This window comes from Pongo abelii, chromosome 15, assembly GCF_028885655.2.
Source record: "Pongo abelii isolate AG06213 chromosome 15, NHGRI_mPonAbe1-v2.0_pri, whole genome shotgun sequence".
Taxonomy (NCBI): Eukaryota; Metazoa; Chordata; class Mammalia; order Primates; family Hominidae; genus Pongo; species Pongo abelii.
Genome location: NC_072000.2, coordinates 28,864,685 through 28,883,921, shown reverse-complemented (window position 1 = coordinate 28,883,921; position 19,237 = coordinate 28,864,685). Strand labels below are relative to the sequence as shown.

At 36.1% G+C, this 19,237-nt stretch overlaps 1 long non-coding RNA gene across 1 annotated transcript in view; it reads right to left on the bottom strand.

Moving 5' to 3' along the window:
• Positions 1 to 19,237, bottom strand: part of LOC134759970 (uncharacterized) — a 101,071-nt gene that overhangs the window by 32,813 nt on the left and 49,021 nt on the right. Inside the window, exon 3 of the long non-coding RNA XR_010136872.1 lies at positions 8,981 to 9,057. This is a non-coding gene — a long non-coding RNA (uncharacterized LOC134759970). The remainder of the gene's footprint in view (positions 1 to 8,980; positions 9,058 to 19,237) is intronic.

The window sequence follows — 19,237 nt, the reverse complement described above, 5'->3', positions numbered from 1 at the left end:
TTTTATTAGTTTTCTTTTTGCTTGCTTGTTTATGCAAACTGTGTTATCAGCTTAAAATAATGAATTATAAGGTATTATTTGCAAGTCTCACGATAATCTCAAATTAAAATTCATGCAATGCATACAGAAAAAATAAAAAGCAAGAAATTAAATCATACCACCAGAGAAAATCACTTTCACTAAAAGGAAGACAGGAAGAAATTAAAGAGAAAAAGAAAAGAGAAGACCACTAAAAAAAAAAAAAAAACTGAATAACAAAATGGCAGGAGTAAATCCTTACATATCAATAATAACATTGAATGTAAATAAACTAAAGTGGCTGAATACATATTTTTAAAAAGACCCAATGATCTATTGCCCACAAGAAACATACTTCACTTATAAAGACACACATAGACCGAAAAAAAAGATATTCCATGTCAATTGAAACAAACAACAAAAAAGAGTAGGAGTAGCTATACTTACATCAGAAAAAAATAGATTTTAAAACAAAAAATATAAAAAGAGTCAAAGAAGGCAATCATACAATGATAAAGGGGTCAATTCAGCAAGAGAGAGTATAACAATTGTAAATATATATGTGCCCAACACTGGAACACACAGATATATTAAAGCAAACAGTATTAGAGCAAAAGAGAGAGATTTATCCCAATAAAATAATATCTGGAGGCTTCAGCACCCCACTCTCAGCATTGAACAGATCATCTAGACAGAAAATAAAAAAAAAGAAATATCACAATTAATCTGTACTATAGACCAAATGGACTTAATAGATATTTACAGAACATTTCATCCAACAGCTGCAGAATACTCATTATTTTCATTAGCACATGGATCATTCTCAAGGATAGATCATATCCTAGATCAAAAAACAAGTCTAAAAACATTCAAAATATTGAAATATCAAATATCTTCTCTGACCACAATGGAATAATACTAGAAATCAATACAAAAAGAATTTCAAAAATTATACAAACACATGGAAATCACACAATGTGCTCCTGAATAATCAGTGGTTCAATAAAGAAATTAAGAATGAAATTGAAAAATTTCTTGAAACAAATGATAATAAAAACACAAAATCCCAAAATCTATGGGATATAATACAAGTAGTACTAAGAGGGAAGTTTATAGCCATTAATGCCTATATCAAAGAAGGAGAAAAATGTCAAATAAACAACCTAAGAATGCCTCTTAATGAACTAGAAAAGCAAAAGCAAAGCAAACCCAAAATTAGTAGAATAAAAGAAATTATAAAGGTAAGAGAAGACATAAATTTGAAATGAGGAAAAAAGCAGAAGATCAACAAACAAAAAGCTGGTGTTTTGAAAAGATAAATAAAATTGACCTGTAGCCAGACTAAGAAAAAAGAGAGAAGTCCTAAATAAACAAGATCAGAGATGAAAAAGAAGACATTATGACTGATACCTCAGAAATTCAGAGAATCTTTAGTGGCTACTATGAACAACTATATGCCAGTAAATTGGAAAATTCAGAAGAAATGAATAAATTTCTAGACACTCACAAGTTACCAATACTGAACTCACAAAGAAATTCAAAACCTAAACAGATAAATAAAAATGAGGTCGATGCTGTAATAAAAAGTCTCCCAGCAAAAAAATAAAATAAAATAAAGCCCAGACCTGCTCACTTCGCTGATGGATGACACCAAACATTTAAAGAAGAACTAATACCAATCCTACTCAAACTATTCTGAGAAATAGAGTAGAGGGAATAATTTCAAACTCATTATACAAGGCCAGCATTACCCTGATAGTTAAACCAGACAAAAATACATATAAAAATTAAACAATAGGCCAATATCTCTGATAAATACTGATGCACAAATTCTCAACAAAATGCTAGCAAACCAAATTTAAAAACATATTAAAAACATTCATCATGACCAAGTGGGTGATGCAAGGATGGCTCAACATATGTAAATCAATTAATGTCATACATTGTAACAACAGAATTAAGGATAAAAACTGTATGATCATTTTAATTGATGCTGAAAAAAATCTGATAAAATTGAACATCCCTTCATCATAAAAACCCTCAAAAATGGGATAGAAGGAACATACCTCAACATAATAAAAGCCATATATGACAGAAGCACAGCTAGTATCATACTGAATAATGAAAAAATAAAAGCCTTTCCTCTAAGATCAGGGACAAAGAAAGAATGCCCACTTTCACCACAGTTATTCAAAATAGGACTGGAATTTCTAGCTAGAGCAATCAGACAAGAGAAAAAAAAGGGCATCCAAATTGGAAAGTAGAAGTCAAATTATTCTTGCTTATAGATTATATAATCTTATATTTGGAAAAACCTAGAGACTCCACCAAAAAGCTATTAGAACTAATAAACAAATTCAGTGAAGCTGCAGAATACAAAATCAGCATACAAAAATCAGGAGCATTTCTATATGCCAACAGCCAACCATCTTAAGAAAAATATTAAGAAAGTAATCATATTCACAATAGCAACAAATGAAGAAAAACATGTTAGAAATTAACCAAATAATTGAAAGACCTCTACAATGAAAACTATAAAACACTGAAGCAAGACCTTGAAGAAGACACACCAAAAGATATTCCATATTTATGGATTGAAAGAAATAAAATTATTAAAATGTTCATACTCCCCAAAACAGTCTACAGATTTAATGCAATCTTTATCAATGTACCAATGACAATCTTCACAGAAATAGAAAACACAACCCTAAAATTTATGTGAAACCACAAAAGATGCAGAATAGTCAAAGCTAGCTTAAGCAAAAAGAACAAAACTGAAAGAATCACATTACCTGACTTTAAGATATAGTACAGAGTTATAGTAACCGAGACAACTTGGAACTGGCATAAAAACAGAAACACGGATCAGTGTAACAGAATAAAGAACCCAAAGATAAACCTACACATCTACAGTGATTTTGTTTTTGACAAAGGTGCAAAGAATATACACTAGGGAATGGACAGTCTCTTCAATAAATGATGCTGGGAAAACTGGATATCTATATGCCAAAGAATAAAATTAGACCCCTATCCCTTACCATATACAAAAATCAAGTCAAGATGGATTAAAGACTTACATCTAAGATCTCAAACTATGAAACTACTTCAATAAAATATTAGAGAAACTCTCCAGGATATTGGACTGGGCAAAGATTTCTTGACTAATACCCTACAAGCATAGGCAACCCAAGAAAAAATGGACAAATGGGATCATATCAAGTTAAAAGTCTTCTGCACAGCAAAGGAAACAATTAACAATATAAAGACACAACCCACAAAATAGGAAAAAAAATCTGCAAACTACCCATCTGACAATAGTTTAATAACCAGAATATATAAGGAACTCAACTCTATAGGAAGAAATCTAATAATCCAATTAAAAATGGGCAGAATATCTGAATAGAGCATTTCTTAAAAGAAGACATACAAATGGAAAATAGGTATATAAAAAGGTGCTGTACATCACTGATCATCAGAGAAATGTAAATCAAAACTACAGTGAAATATCATCTCACCCCAATTAGAATGGCTTTTATCCAAAAGTCAGGCAATAACAAATGCTGGTGAAGATGTAAAGAAAAGGGAATCCTCATTCACTTTTGGTGGGAATGTAAATTATTACAACCACTACAGCTTGGAGCTTCCAAAAATTAAAAATAGAGCTTCCATATGATTCAGCAGTCCCACTCCTAGATATATAACCAAAAGAATGGAAATCAGTATGTAAAAAAGATATTTGCACTCTCATGTTTATTGCAGCACTATTTACAATAGCCAAGATTTGGATGCAACCTAAGTTTCCATAAACACATGAATTGATAAAGAAAATATGGTACTCCGTATGCAATGGAGTACTATTCAGCCATAAAAAAGAATGAGATCCTGTCATTTGCAACAACATGGATGAAACTGGAGGCCATAATGTTAAACGAAATAAGCCAGGCACAGAAGACAAACTTAGCATGTTCTCATTTATTTGTGGGAAGCAAAAATTAAAATAACTGAACTCATCAAGATAGATAGTAGAATGATGGTTACTAGAGGCTGAGAAGGATAGTAGAGGGTGGGGAGAGAGTGGGGTGGTTAACGGTTACAGAAAAAAAAATAGAAAGAATGAGTAAGACCTAGTATTTTCTAGGTCAGCAGGGCAACTGTAGTCAAAAATAATTTAATTGTACATATTAAAAGAACTAAAAGAGTATAATTGGATTTTTTATAACACAAAGGATAAATGTTTGAGGCAATGGATACCCCATTTAACCTGATGTGAGTCTATATACCTACACTGTACCCACAAAAATTAAAATACAAAATTGAACAAATTCCTGTATTTTGAGTCCGTGTCTGCTTTTAACTTATCTATATACTTCTTCCATTAGTGCAGATTTTTTCTACTTCTGAAAGCTTCCAGTTCTTAACCTTTTAATTTTTTGTTTCTGATCTGCATTTGGAGGAAAACTAGAAAAGAGCTGACAAGTCCTCTGCAAAGCCCTGGGAGATGAGATTTTACATATTTGCACAATTTTGATGGGTTTTGTTTGTTTGCTTGTTGATGGTGGGGTGTCTTCATCTCATATCTTATTGATTCTAAATAGTTAAACTACTATATAATATGATATACATCCACTACATAGAATGCATTTAAAAAGTTACAATTATTGGTTTACAAACCTAGCAGGTCTTATGCTCATTTATAAAGGCATATGTAGGGTAAGACATCAGGAATAATGGAGGGCTAGATAGCTCTAAGTGTCGCCCTCCACAGAAATATCAAAATATAAATCAAAATCTGTCAGCATCACCTTCATAAGTACTCTGGAACATAGTCAAATGTTTACAGAGTACAACTTTTAACATAAATAAATGAAGTTTAAAACTAAAGCCTTTTGATATTTTAATATGTTCTTAACCCCATCAACCACTCTGCCTCACCATCGGTCGTGGAAATGATAACATATGTTCCTCTGTGTGGTCTCTAGTTATGGAGGAAGCCAAGCAGACCTTATTTTCAAATAAATGTTGTTCTCTGTTTTTACCTGTCTAGATGCTATGAGAAACTACCAGAAGGACTGAAACAAGGCAGTCAACTCAGTTCCACCTAACTTGAACTCATTCTGGTAGAAAAAGCAAAAGAAATTTCTTAAAGACATTGTAAGGCAAACAAACAGCCAGTTACCACCTGGGGCCAAATATTACAGTTGAGGCAAAAAACAGATTGCTGAAAGGCTTATAGGAAAACCTGGGGTTTGAGAAATTAGGGTTCAATAATACCCATGTATGCTGGGGAATTTAGAAAGCCCCATGCATGACCAGAGCAGGAGGCATGCTCAGAAAATTCCTAAAAATACCCTAAGTTTTCACCTCTGGCTGATCTCTAGACTCAGCACCATCAGCAAGTGAAGGCTAAGGCAGAGTTATAAACAGCCTGGTTAAGTATTAAAAAGGTGCCCCAACAGAAAACCAATATCAAAAATTAAGTATTTTTCTCATTTTACTCTTTCTATTTTTCTTCTTTTCTTCACTGCTTCCTTTCCTAATTTTTTTTTCCTTGCATTCAAGGAAAAGTCCTTCAAAACACAAGCCAAACATAAGCTAAGGAAACAGAGACTTCAGAGACCACACATGCAAATACATATTTTACAAAAATAGTTTAGACAAGTCAATAAATGAATAGCTACAGCACACAGCAGGCAACAAGAACAAACTCCAAGAAGGGGTAAGTATTTGATATCCAGAGTTACCACACTATAAAAAGAAAACATCTAGTTTTTAGTAAAAAATAGAGGGTATCAAAGAAATAAGGAAGTATGGCCCATTTACAGGAGAAATTAACAGAAACAGTTCCTAAGGAAACACAGATGTAGGAATTACTAGAAAAAAACTTCAAAACTTTTGTTTGAAACATGTTCCAAGAGTTAAATGAAACCAGGAATAAAAAAATTAAACACCAAGAGAATGGTATAAGAAAAAAGAACTTCAAATTTTTTTAAAAGCATTAACAAAAAACTTACAGAAAATTTGAAGCTAAAAAGTACTATAAACTGAAATGGAAAGCTGAGAACATTCTAATAGCAGATTTAAGTAGGCAAAAGAAACAACCAGTGAACTTGATAACATGTCAATTGAAATTATTCAGTCTGAGGAGCAGGGAGACAAAAAGAAAAAAAATTGAACAGAGTCAAAGAAAGCTTTAGGACATCAACAATTGTATAGAATTTCTTGTTACCATTGCATATCTAACATACATATAATGGGAGTCTTGGAAGAAAAAGAGTAGGGACAAAAAAGGAGAGAATAAATATCTGAAAATAATAAATAAAAACTTTCCAAATGTAATAAAAGGTAATAATAATAAAAGAAAAAAAAAACTACATATTCAAGAAGCTGAATGAATTCCAAGCAGAATAAACTCTAAGTGGTCCACACTGAAACACATTATAGCTGTTGAAAGACAAAGAGAATCCTGGAAACTGCAAGAGGGAAGCAATTCATCTCATGCAAGGGATCCTTGATTAGATTAACATCTGGTTTCTCTTTGGAAACCACGGAGGCCAGAGGCATTAGGATAAAATGTTGAAGGTGTTGAAACTGGAAAAAAAAAAAAACCTATCAATCACAAATTTTATATTCATATTCAGTAAAACTATCATTCAAAAATGAAAAAGAAAGACATTCCCAAATAAACCTTAATTGAGTTCGTTGATAGTAGACTTTCCCTTTGAGTAATGATAAAAGGGGTCCTTCTGGCTGAAATTAAAGAAATTTTAGACAGTAATTTGAAGCCATATGAATAAATAAAAAACTTAGGTAAAGGTAAATACATAGATAAACATTAAAGCCACTAATATTGCATTTTTGTTATGTAACTCCTCTTTTTGTTCTCTACAAAATCTAAAAGAAAAATGAATACAACAATAATTAGAAGTTTATTTTACTTGGCTAGTAAAAGGAAGGAAACAATAAAGATTAAAATGGAGATACATGAAATAGAGAACAAAAAACAAAAGAGAGCATTAATGGCATCAAAACCTGTTCTTTGTAAAGATTGACAAGATGAACAAAACTTCAGCTAGACTAAATAAAAACAAAAAGGAGTACTCAAATAAAGTCAGAAATGAACGTAGGGACAGATCCTGCCTAGTATTCAAATAACTTCCTATTGACCATTGAAGCCCCACAAGAAAAAAAAAGTCTCACTATTCCAAGTTCTTAGAGAAGTAATGGGCCTCATAAATTCTTAAGGCCATGCTGGGTAAAATGGCATCCATTGTGTCTGTGCTCAAGGGATCAGTCTAAGAAGCAACAGGTAATCTTGCACTGGAGAAACAGCAAGAGGTTAGGTGAAAACACTTGGAACAAATACAACTTCCCCTCTATGATAAACTCGTTGTTCATCAATATCCACATGCATGGGGAAGGTATCCTTCTGTCCACTTGAACTCGTGCATGGCCTTGTGACTTGCTTGGGCCATTAAAAAGTAAGAAGAATAATGTGGGTCTCTTCCAAGCAGAAATTTTTAAAGCCAGTGTGTATTTCCTTGTGTATTGTTTATATTTTTATTTTCTGTATATTAGGTTTTGACATCTTAAAAGCCTTTCTGGCTGGAAAGTCTGCTCCTCCCAGGGCTAGTCGATCCTTAGAGATAGCAAGGGGCTGCTCTGGGAGCATGCCTTCAACATGCAACCTAACCAGTCCAGATGCATACCTCCCTTATCTGTTCCATACACCTCAAGGGGCAATATTCCTCTACCTTAACCATCCCAGGGCTAGGTTCCAGGCAACTAGGGACCATTCTTATAGCTTAGAGCTCAATGGAATTTTTTTAATTAGCCAATCCTAAGCTGTTTACCCTGTCTTGCCTTGCTGTTCCCTCTAAAACTACAATAAAGACTGTGTCCTGTTCCTTCCCCTCATGCCTATCCCTTCTGCCTCCAGACTGACCCTGGTATTTTCACATGTGGCCCTAGGTGGTATGCCATGCCTCCTGTTGCTAGGACCTGCGAGTATAATAAACTTTGTTCTCCTCAGCCTATCCGGCATCTTCTCTCATGGTCCCACCTGACTAACCATCGCATAAAAGAACACAGAATGCACTGTATATTTTCTTTTCCCTGTCATTATTATGGAAGCATGGGTTGAGATGGAGCTTCTGTCAGCCTGCAACTCTCATTACAATAGGCAGATACCCTGTCAACCCATAATGAACCAACCGGCAGTGTGAGCAAGAAATAAACTTGGTTCTTTCAAGCCTCTGAGACTTTGGAATTTCTTGTCACCATTGCATACCCAAGCCTCCTTTTGCCTAAGACTTAAAATATGAGGAGTGAAGGCCACATACTTCTTTTAAAAATTAGTTTTGAGGACAAAAGAGTAAATATTACTGAAATAATTAACTTAATTTCAGGATGTACTGTAAATAACAGTAGACATTTTCCAAAGAGTGAGCTAAGAAAGATGAGGCAAAAGTGAAACCACTCAAGTGGGAAGAAGAAAAACTAAAAATTATCAAGCAGATAAGGGATTGAAAAAGAAGGTATCTGGAGGAAAAATTTAACACATTTAAACATTTATCTGAGGAACTTCCTTGGGGAAAAAAAAGAAACATATTTCCTCCTATCAAAATTAGAACAGTATTTTCTCCATTATCGAATTTTTATTTTTCCTCATTGAATTTAAATTATCCCTAAGTTAATTTCTTATATTTTTCAAAAATGAGTTGTTTTCTATTTTGAGAAAATTGCTAGCTACATGATTTGGAAGAAAGCATTACTCATTTAAGTAGGATTTTAGGGTCATATTGTGTATCATTAGTTTCGACATTATTAGAGCCAATATCTGGCAAAATTGCACAGTAGGAAAAGTGTGTTCTTCTCACATAAACTTGCTCCTAGTCTCTCATTTCAGTGCCCATATGTATGGCTGTTACTTCAAAGATGCAGTCATATTCATTTTGTGACCTACCTTGATATTATTTTCCTATTACTTTTAAATTATGCTGTTTGCTTCTTTTATGCAGCATTATAATTTGCCTTCATTACCTGTGGAAAAAGTCATGGCATATTTAAACAGTTTATTCCCCCTATAGTCTTAACTAACAGTGAATCACCATAGCCCACTGCCACAAACTTGCAGCTATCACCCTCTTTAACAGCCTCTATGTAATTAAGTCCTCATCAAAATGACCAAATATTTTCTCTCTCCTAATGAGACATTCTTACTTTACTTGCAACTCATATTTTTTTCTTCAGCTCTCTAATTAAATTTCCATTTTTGTCTATATCTTCTATTGAACCATCCCCTAAAATTCACAAACCATGGTGTCACAAAATGTTAGATATTTCAGCTTCCATGCTTTTTTTTTTTAATTTCAATAGTTTTGGGGAAACAGGTGGTTTTTGGTTACATGGATAAGTTCTATAGCGGTGATTTCTGAGATTTTGGTGCCACCATCACCCAAGCAGTGCATACTGCACCCAGTGTGTAATCTTTTATCCCTCACCCTTTTCCTACCTTTCCCCTTGAGTCCCCCGAGTCCATTGTATCATTCTTATGCCTTTGTTTCCTCATAGCTTGGCTCCCAATTATAAGTGAGAACATACAACATTTGGTTTTCCATTCCTGAGTTACTTCACTTAGAATAATGGTCTCCAACTCCATTCAGGTTCCTGTGAATGCCATTACTTCATTCCTTTTTATGGCTGAATATTATTCCATAGTATATATATATCACATTTTATTTATCCACTCATTGGTTGATGGACATTTAGGCTGGTTCCATATTTTTGCAATTATGAATTGTGCTGCTATAAACATGCATGTGCAAGAGTCTTTTTCGATAATGACTTCTTTTCCTCTTGGTAGATACCTAGTGTGGGATTGCTGAATCAAATGGTAGTTCTACTTTCAGTTCTTTAAGGAATCTCCATACTGTTTTCCATGGTGGTTGTACAAGTTTACATTGCCACCAGCATTGTAAAAGTGTTCCCTTTTCACCACATCCACACCAACATCTCTTATTTTTTGATCTTCTAAATTATTACCACTTCTGCAGGAGTAAGGTGGTATCACATTGTGGTTTTAATTTGCATTTCCCTCATAATTAGTGATGTTGGACATTTTTTCATGTGTTTATTGGCCATTTGTATATCTTCTTTTGAGAATTGTCTATTCATGTCCTTAGCCCACTTTTTGATGGACTTTTTAATCAATATCTTATATATTTTTAAATGTATTTAAGTTGGTTTGTACCTTTCTCTGCTACCTTGTTGAGTAGCTTAATAATCAATCTTCTGAATTCTTTACCTGGCAATTCAGATTTATTTTTCTTGGTTTAGATCCATTGCTGGAGAGCTAGTGTGATCTTTCAGGGGTATTATAGAGTCATGTTTTGTCATATACCAGAATTACTTTTCTGATTCCTTCACATTTGGGTAGACTGGTTCAGTGGAAAGATCTGGAACTCAATGGCTGCCATTCAGATTCTTTTGTCCCATGGGGTGATCCCTTGATTTGGTGCTCTTTCCCTTCCCCTAGGGATGGGGCTTCCTGAGAGCCAGACTTCAGTGATTGCTATTGCTCTTCTGGTCTAGCCACCCAGCTGGGCTATTGGGCTCTGGGCTGATGCTGGGGAATGGCTACAAAGAGTCCTGTGATTTGATCTGTTTTCAGGTCTCCCAGTTGTAGATACCAGCACCTGCTTTGGTAGAGGTGGCAGGTGAGTGGACTGGACCATCTGGGAGTCCTTGGTTGTAGTTTGGTTTAGTGTGCTGGTTTTCTCGAATGCTGGTAATGCTAGTAGTGAATTTGTCATGTAAACAGACTCAGGACCTCTGGTTAGCCATGGTGTTGTTTTTTTTCCTCTTTGAAGCAGGGTTGCTCTGTTATGAGTTGCTGTAATGACTAGAGTTGGTTGGCCTTCAACCAGAAGGTGGTTCTTTCAACAGAGCTCCAGCTACAGTAGTGGAACAAGGACATAATATTTCCCTACATTGGCCAGAATATGTATTTGTTTTCTTAGGTGATGGGCAGAGCCACAGAGCTCCCAAGAGTTTATGTCTGTTGTCTTCAGCTACCAGGAAGGTAGAGAAAAACTATCATGTGGGGGCAGGGTTAGGTGGGTCTGAGCTCAGACTCCCCTTGGGTGGGGCTTGCTGCAGCCACTGTTGGGGGTGAAGGGGTAGTTCTCAGGCCAATGGAGTTGTATTTCCTGGAAAATTATGGCTCCCTCCACTGCATCATACAGGTCGTCAGGGAACTGAGGGAAACCCGGAAGTGACAGGCCTCACCCAGGTCTGAGACAGCCAGCAAGGCCTGTCTCATTCCCCCAGTGCCCAACAACAGCACTGAGTTTATATCCAAGCAGCTAGGAGCAGGTCTGAGATCTTGTCCCAGGCTACAAGCCTCCCAGCTGAGAAAACAAGCAGGGATCTCAGGCCTCACTCCTCCCTGCCTGCCTGTACCATTGACTATAGCTTCTACTCTTGTATCTGCACTTCCAATTTGCCCTCCCAGATTCTGCTCAGGAAAGTTCACGCACAGTCAAAATTATTACAAAATTCAGCTGGAAGATTCCTTCATCCTATGGCCCTCTGTTCTATTCCACTGGCTGCCTTCTCCAAGGACCCCTGTGTGATAAAGCCAGGAATGGCTTCCCTGGGTTTGAGCGAGGAACTGGGAGTGCCTACAGGGCTCTTCCTGCCTTTTCTTCCACTTTTATATTTCACTTGCCCCACTAAATCTGTTTCAGCTCTAGGTAAGTTTAAATCCTTCTCCCCGATCTGGATTTTCAGGTTCCCCAGTGGGGATGTGTGTTCAGAGACAGACTTTCTCTCTCACACACTTTGGGAACTCAGTTTTTCAGCTTTCTTGCAGAGTTTGCAGCGGCAAGTTGCTTCTTTCAAAGGGACTGTGAATTCTTTCAGTTTTTCTGGTATGTTCTTGCCCTGGTTCTTGGAGCAAATTTCACAGTGTGAGTCTCCACATGCTGTTCTGTCCATCTAAGTGGGAGCTGTGTGTTAGTCCTGTCTCCTATCTGCCATTTTTCCATTAGTTTCCATGCTTGCATTTTTTAATTATTGATTTCAAAAGTAATGTGTGCTTGTAATAGAATATTTGGGACACAGAACCTGCCAAAGAAGTCATAAAAAATAACCATAATGCTACCTAGAGATGGTTTCTAGTTTTTTTTCCCTATGGCTACTTGTATTTGTGTCTGTGTGTGTGTGTGTGTGTGTTTGTGTGTGTAAAATCTGGATCATGTTGCATACACGACTTTATATTCTATTTTTTTCTTAACTGTATGTTGAAATCATTGTCATATACAATATTCAAGAATTCTCTTTTAAATGCCATTTATGTACACATTTCCTACACATTTGACTGCTGTCTGAGCCAGTTTAAGACTCTTAACTGCTCACCCTTCGTGCTTATCAAAGGCCCAGGCCCCTTATGAAATTAGCCAAGACCCTATGGACTGATGTCTTCGCTATATTTCCTACAGTGCTTTCTCTTTAGGTTTGCTCCTGGAATATCTCTGTACTTGCTCCTCACCAGGAATCTTGAAAGCCATCCTGTCTCAACTCGGATCTAGTACCCTGTTATTCTGTTTCTCTGGACAGGATCATGAGACCATAAATAGTACAAGAGGGTATTATTAACATAATAGAGTATAATAAAATGGAGCTTTTATTACAACTTCTATGGGACTGAATCAGGGTTTCTTACTTAGAAAAGATTGAACATAATTTGAATATGCAATATAAATTCTTATCTTTTTCTTTAAATAAGATTCATAAGTAACATCTTTGCATTCTCACTTTTTACATACATGTCTTTTTAAAATTATTTATTTTTAATTGACAAAACTTGGATATACCTATGGTCTATAACATGATGTTTTAATACAAGTATACATTGTAAATGACTACCGCAAGTTTATTAACAAATCCACCAGTCTCATAATCGGAAGGTCCTGAGCTTTCTCACTTCACTAAAAAAACCTTTTATTTTAGGTTCAGGAATACATGTGCAGGTTTGTTATATAGGTAAACTCACAGGAGTTTGTTGTACAGATTATTTTGTCACCCAGACACTAAGCCTAGTACCAAATAGTTATTTTTTCTGATCCTCTCCTGCATCTTACCCTCCACCCTCAAGTAGGCCCCAGTGTCTGTTGTTCCCCACTTTGTGTCCATGTGTTCTCATCATTTAGCTCCCACTTACAAGTGAGAACATGCAGTATTTGGTTTTCTGTTTCTGTGTTAGTTTGCCAAAAGTAATGACCTCCAGCTCCATCCATGCACACGAAAGACATGATTTTATTCTTTTTATGGCTACATTGTATTCCATGGTGTATATGTACCACATTACCTTTATCCAATCTATTGTTATGGGTACTTAGGTTGATTTCATGTCTTTGCTATTGTAAATAGTTTTGCATTCAACCTTCAAGTACACATGTATTTATGATAGAATGATTTATATTCCTTTGCGTATACACCCAGTAATGGGATTTCTGGTTTGAACAGTATTTTGGGCTCTTTTTTGGTTCCATATACATTTTAAAATAGTTTTTTTCTAGTTCTGAGAAGAATGACATTGGTAGTTTGATAGGAATAGCATTTAAACTATACATTGCTTTGGACAGTATGGCCATTTAATTATATTGTTTCTTTCCATCCGTGAGCATAAAATGGTTTTTCCATTTTTTTGTATCATCTCTAATTTCTTTGAGCAATGTTTTGTTACTACTCATAGTGGAGATTTTCCACCTCCCTGGTTAGCTATATTCCTAGGTATTTTACTCTTTTTGTGGCAGTTGTGAATGAAATTGTGTTCCTGATTTGGTTGTTTGCTTGGCTGTTGTTGGTGTAGAGGAATGTTAGTCATTTTTGTACATTGATTTTTGTATCCTGAGACTGCTGAAGTTGGTTCTCAGCTTACAGAACTTTTTGTTCTCAACTATGGGGTTTTCTAGATATAGAATCATGTCATCTGCAAACAGGGATAGTTTGACTTCCTGTCTTTCTATTCGAATGCCCTTTATTTCTTTCTCTTGCCTGTTTGCTCTGGCCAGGACTTCCACTACTATGTTGAGTAGGAGTGGCGAGAGAGAGCATCCTGTCCTGTGCCAGTTTTCAAGGGGGATGCTTCCAGCTTTTGCACATTCAGTATGATGTTGACTGTGGTTTTGTCATAGATAGTGCTTATTATTTTGAGGTATGTTCCTTCAACACCTAGTTTGTTGAAAGGTTTTAACATGAAGGGATGTTGGATTTTATCTAAAGCCTTTCTGCATCTATTTAAATAACCATGTGGTTATTTTTAGTTCTGTTTATGTGATAAATCACATTTATTGATTTAAGTGTGTTGAACCAACCTTGCATCTCAGGGATATAGCCTAATTGATCATGGTGGATAAGCTTTTTGATGTGCTGGTGGATTCAGTTTGCTAGTATTTTGTACAGGATTTTTGCATCAAAATTCATCAAGAATATTGGCCTGAAGTTTTCTTTTTTTGTCGTGGCTCTGCCATGTTTTGGTATTAGGATGATGCTGGTCTCATAGAATGAGTTGGGAAGGAGTCCTTTCTACTCATTGCTTTTTAATAGTTTTAGTAGAAATGGCATGAGCTCTTCTTTGTACATCTGGTAGAATTCATCTGTGAATCCATCCGGTCCTGGGATTTTTTTTGATTGTTAGGCTATTTATTACTGATTCAATTTTGGAGCTCATTATTGGTCTGTTCAGTGATTTAATTTCTTCCTGCTTCAGTCTTGGGAAGGTGTATGTGTCCAGAAATTTATCAATTTCTTCTAGATTTTCTAGTTTGTGTGCATAGAGGTATTCATCATAGTCTCTGATGGATATTTGCATTTCTGTCGCATCAATGGTAATATCCCCTTCGTCATTTCTAATTGTGTTTGTTTGGATCTTCTCTCTTTTCTTCGTTATTAGTCTAGCTAGTGATCTATTTACCTTATTAATTTAAAAAAAACTCCTGGATTTGTTATTTTATTTATTTATTTATTTTGAGATGCACTCTCGCTATGTTGCCCAGGCCGGACTGAAGTGGCATGATCTCAGGTCACTGCAGCCTCTGCCTCCCGGGTTTCAGCGATTCTCCTACCTAAGCTTCCTGAGTAGCCGGGATTTGTTGATATTTTAGATGATTCTTTTGTGTGTCTCAATCGTTTTCATTTCAGCTCTGACTTCAATTACTTTTTGGCTTCTGCTAGCTTTGGGGTTGGTTTGCTCTTGCTTCTGTAGTACTTTTTGTTGTGATGTTAGTTTGTTAATTTGAGATCTTTCTAACTTTGTACTGTGGGCATTTAGTGCTGTAAATGTCCCTCTTAACACTGCCTTAGCTGTGTCCAATAGAATCTGATATGTTTTGTTTTTGTTCTCATTAGTTTCATAGCACTTCTTGACTTCTGCCTTAATTTCATTATTTACCCAAAAGTCATTCAGGAGCAGGTTGTTAAATTTCCATGTAATTGTATGGTTTTAAGTGATTTTCTTGGTCCTTTTATTTTTATTGTGCTGTGGTCTGAGAGAGTGGTTGGTATGATTTTCGTTCTTTTGTATTTGCTGAGGAGTGTTTTATGTTCCATTGTGTGGTCAGTTTTAGAGTACGTGCCGTGTGGTGATGAGAAGAATATATTCTTTTGTTTTGGTGGGGAGAGTTCTGTAGATGTCTATCACATCCCTTTGGTCCAGTGTTAAGTGCAGTCCAGAATATCTTTGTTAATTTTCTGCTTCAGTGATCTGTCTAATACTGTCAGTAGGGTGTTGAAGTCTCCCACTATTACCGTGTGTGGGAGTCTAGGTCTCTTCGAAGGTCTCTAGGAACTTGCTTTATGAATCTGGGTGCTCTTATATTGGGTGCATATATATTTAGGATAGTTATGTCTTCTTGTTAAATTGAACACTTTAACATTATGTAATTCCCTTCTTTGTCTTTTTTGATCCTTCTTGGTTTAATGTTTGTTTTATCAGAAACTAGGATTGTAACCCCTGCTTTTTTGTGTTTTCCATTTCCCGGGTAGATTATTTTTCATTTCTTTATTTTGAGCCTATGGCTGTCATTGCAGGTGAGATGGGTCTCTTGAAGAACATACCATTATGTCTTGCTTCTTTAATTAGCTTTCCAATCTGTGCCTTTTAATTGGGGTATTTAGCCCATTTACATTCCAGGTTAGTATTAGTATGTATGGATCTGATCCAGTCATCATGTTTAGCTGTTTATTATGCCAACTTGTTTGTGTGGTTGCTTTATAGTGTCACTGGTCTCTGTACTTAAATGTGGTTTTGTAATGGCTGGTAATGGTCTTTCCTTTCATACTTAGTGCTTCTTTCAGAAAGTCTTCTAAGGCAGGTCTGGTGGTAACAAATTTCCTCAGCATTTGCTTGTCTAAAAAGGATATTTCTCCCATGCTTATGAAGCTTATTTTCACTGGATGTGAAATTTTTGATTGGAATTTCTTTAAGAATATTGGGCCGGGCGCTGTGGCTCACGCCTGTAATCCCAACACTTTGGGAGGCCGAGGCGGGTGGAGCATGAGGTCAGGAGATCGAGACCATCCTGGCTAACATGGTGAAACCCCGTCTCTACTAAAAATACAAAAAATTAGGCGGGCGCGGTGGCGGGCACCTGTAGTCCCAGCTGTTCAGGAGGCTGAGGCAGGAGAATGGCGTGAACCCGGGAGGCGGAGCTTGCAGAGAGCGGAGATCACTCCACTGCAGTCTAGCCTGGGCGACAGAGCGAAACTCTGTCTCTAAAAATAAAAATTAAAATAAAATAAAAAAGAATGTTGAATATAGGCCCCTAATCTCTCCTGGCTTGTAGAATTTCTGCTGAGCAGTCTGCTATTAGTCTGCTGGATTTGCCTTTGTAGGTGACCTGTCCTTTCTCTCCAGCTGCCTTTAACATTTCTTCTTTCATTTTGACTTTGGAGAATCTGATGATTATGTGTCTTGAAGGTGACCTTTTAGTTAAGTGTCATGTGGGGGTTCTCTGTATTTTCTGAATTTGAATTTTGGCCTCTCTAGCTAGGTTGGGGAAGTTTTCATGGATTATATCCTTAAATATATTTTCCAAGTTGCTTCCATTCTCCTCACCTCTTTCAGGGACACCAATGAGTCATAGATTTAGTCTTTTACATAATCCCATATTTCTTGGAGGTTTTATTTGTTCCTTTTTATTCTTTTTTAAAATTATTGTCTGATTGTCTTATTTCAGAAAACCAGTCTTCAAGCTTTGTGATTCCTTCCTCACCTTGGTTATTCTGCTGTTAATACCTGCAATTACATTATAAAATTCTTACATTTTTCAGTTTTATCAGGTCAGTTACCTTCTTTTCTATCCTGGCAATTTTGTCTGTCAGCTCCTGTATCATTCTGTGGTGATTCTTAGCTTCCTAAGAATGGGGATTCAATTTTCTCCTGAATCTTTATGATCTTTGTTCCTATTGGATTGGGTTTCAGTGTTCTCCTGAATCTCAATGACCTTTGTTTCTATCCATATTCTGAATTCTATTTCTGTCATTTCAGCCATCTCAGCCCAGTTAAGAACCCTGGCAGGAAAACTATTGTGGTTGTTTAGAGAAAAGAAGGCGCTCTGACTTTTCGAGTGTCAGAGTTCTTGTGCTGTTTTTTCCTCATTTTTGTGGGCTGATGTTCCTTCAGCCTTTGAGGCTGTTATCTTTTGGATGGGTGTTTTTTTTCTTTTATCCTATTTGATGCCCTTGGGGGTTTGATTGTGGTATAAGGTAGGTTCAGTCAACTGGCTTCAAATAAATAGTAGAGTAGCTCTGTTGGCACCAAGAGTTCTAGAATCCTTTGTTCCAAAGATCCCCTTGTTTAAGATTTCACAGGAAATAATCACATCTTTAAGTCATTATCTTGTAGCTGTCACTCAATTGTCCCATGGGATTTTTATAAACGCCTTTGAGATTTCAATGAATATTAATCCATTCTCACTTTTTAATACCACAATCCATTAGTTAGAAAACATTTTCCAACAAATTATTTTACATTTTTCCCCTGTTTCATCAAAGCACTGTGTGCTTAATATGTCTTTAGACACACTTGAAGGCTATAAAAGGCCACCATAATTGTCTAGATTTTCATCTAAACTCTTGGCTAGGAAATATCTCAAATTCTCCACGCCCTTCGAACATTTACAGATTTTCCATCTCAGAATTCCTTACAAGATGACTTTTAAAGGTATATTTTAGCTTTGTATTTCCAAGAAGCAAGGATACATTAACTAAAATATTAGTATGTTTTGCATACTCTATGGTCTTATTTTTATTAAGGAAGTGTAGTGATTCTGCTTTGAAAACTAGTTACCTAGGAAGCATATTCCTCAAAATTCTAGTTTCCCACACTGTGCTTGCTAAGTGTATTGCACACTCAGTTCACAGAAGTTGATTATCCAAACCAAGCAGCATCAGTTTGTCAATTCAAGTGCCCCATCTTGGATAATGAGAAAATGCCATTAATGAGCACATGCATTAGAGCTACTAAAGGTAAAAAGCTCTATTTCAAAATACTCCCTCCCTTTATGAGTATCTCATAAAACAAATATCACAGCCAATGAATAGCAGTACCACTGCACACTGACTTTTGATTTTCAAGTCAAATACATTCAAATCAGAGAAAGCATAGTGAGGGAGCATAGCTAACTTGTAAATGTAATCCTTTCCCCAATTACTTTACCTACCATTTGAAAAAGTGTTATGAAAGTAACTCAAAAAGCACCTAAGCCTAAGCAGGATGAGTGACAATGCTGACATCACTGGTGTTTGATAATTAAATTAACGTTTATGGTGGGGCTGGAAAAATGCAGCCAAACATTTTCACCAGAACTGAGGTCAACTATCAGGAGAGGGTAGCTGGGAAATAGGCACTATAAACTATTAGATCCAGGACTGTCGTCTCTCTTCTGGCTATCTATAGCACTTGCATTTTCTCTAACTAAACATGAGATTTTCCCCTACCTCGGCAAAAACCAGGATAAACAACAAAATATCACTTCCTAAGTGAGAAGGGCACAGGATTCATATCTGGAAATAACTCTAAACAGTGACCAATCAGTGACCACAAAGACAGGTAGGACGACCAGTGAAAGGGCTTTGGCTTTGAGGACTCACTCTGAAATATCTTTGTTGTCCATGAAATATATGTTATTTATGCCATGGAGCAACTGCAGCCAGA